Source organism: Rhincodon typus, unplaced genomic scaffold, assembly GCF_021869965.1.
Source record: "Rhincodon typus isolate 14 unplaced genomic scaffold, sRhiTyp1.1 hic_rhity00003533, whole genome shotgun sequence".
In the NCBI taxonomy this organism is placed as follows: Eukaryota; Metazoa; Chordata; class Chondrichthyes; order Orectolobiformes; family Rhincodontidae; genus Rhincodon; species Rhincodon typus.
Window position 1 is genome coordinate 2,356 of NW_025969171.1, and position 1,777 is coordinate 4,132.

Below are 1,777 nucleotides of genomic sequence, written 5' to 3' on the forward strand. Positions count from 1 at the left end.
GTGGATGTGGTGCCCATGAAGCGGGAGTTGGTGTCGGGTGGGGGGTGCTGCTTTGTCCCTGGACGGTGTCGAGCTTCTCGAGTTTTGTCGGAGCTGCCCCCATCCAGGGGCAAATGGGGAGTATTCCCTCCCCCTCCTGCCTTGTGCCTTGTCAATGGGGGGGACAGGATTTTGGGGGGGTAGGGGGGCTGGGGAGAGTCAGGACGGGAGTTACTCACTGCAGGATTCCCAGCCTCTGACCTGCTCTCGTTACTATTTTATTTGTTTGGTGAATCCAGTTGAGTTTCTGATCAATGCTAACCCATGTTGATAGTTGGGGTGGGGGGGTGCGATTCAGTGATGGTATGTCAAGGGGTGGCGGGGGTTGATGGTCAGATTCTCTCTTGTTGGAGATGGTCATTGCCACGTGTCAGCCCAAGCTTGGAGATTAACATGCAATGATGGTCGATTGTTGAGAAAATCCATCAGATTCGCTCATGTCCTTACCCCATCTGGGCCTCTGGACCTTACAGAGACTGGGTCAACTCTGGGTGATTAGGGGCCGAGTAACAGAAACCGTACAAATGGTACAGCACAGAAGGGGCCCATCTTAGAATCACAGAACCCCTACAGCTGGGAGGCAGGCCATTCGGCCCATCGAGCCCACACTGACCCCCTGAAGAGCAACCGGCCCCCTAGCCTATCCCCATAACTCTGCATTTCCCGTGGCTAACCTGCCTGGAATAGAAAGTAGAACACAGAAGAGTACAGCACAGTACAAGCCCTTCGGCCCACGATGTTGTGCCGAACTTTTACCCTAATCCTAAGGTCTATCTAATCTCCACCCCCTACCTTATACTATCATCCATATGCCTATCTAATAGCCGCTTAAATGCCCCTAATGAGGCCGGCTCCACTACCCTCTCCGGCAATGCATTCCACGCCCCCACCACTCTCTGAGTAAAGAACCTACCTCTGACATCTCCCCTGTATCTACCTCCTTTCACTTTAAAACTATGTCCCCTCGTAATAGCTACCTCCATCTTAGGAAAAGGTCTCTGGCTGTCCACTCTATCAATACCCGTGATCATTTTGTACACCTCTATCAAGTCACCTCTCATCCTTCGTCGTTCTAAAGAGAAAAGCCCTCAACCTTTCCTCGTAAGACCTTCCCTCCATTCCAGGCAACATCCCGGTCAATCTCCTCTGCACCTTTTCCAACGCCTCCACATCTTTCCTGCACATCCCTGGACGCTGGGGGCAATTTGGCGTGGCCCGTCCGCCCTAACCTGCTGGTACTGTGGGAGGAGACCCACGCTGACACAGAGGGGAGAACATGCAAACTCCACACAGACGGTCGCCCCCAGGGTGGAATCAAATCCTGGCGCTGTGAGGCAGCAGCGCTAACCACTGAACCACCGTGGTGCCCTAAAGACATCCACCAGGTGCCCTTTCTAAGCCCATCTTCCTACACACAGCCAGCAGTTCCTGCCAGCTTACAGCACTGAAGGTACAGATCCAGGGACTTTTTAAAAGGAGATAGTAGGAGCTGCCGATGCTGGAGAATCTGAGATAACAAGGTGTGGAGCTGGATGAACACAGCAGGCCAAGCAGCATCAGATGGGCAGGAAAGCTGATGTTTCAGGCCTAGACCCTTCTTCAGAAAATCGCGCGCGCCGCACACAATCACTCTGTCTCTCACTCTCGCGCGCACGCTCACAATCACACTCTCGCGCGCACGCACACAGTCACACTCTCTCCCTCTCGCGCGCACGCACGCACACAGTCACACTCTCTC

At 53.9% G+C, this 1,777-nt stretch overlaps 1 protein-coding gene across 1 annotated transcript in view; it reads right to left on the reverse strand.

Annotated features, from left to right (window-relative positions):
* The window catches only part of LOC125481781 (solute carrier family 12 member 6-like), a 12,735-nt gene that overhangs the window by 819 nt on the left and 10,139 nt on the right, over positions 1-1,777 (reverse strand). The gene's annotated exons all lie outside the window — the stretch shown is intronic.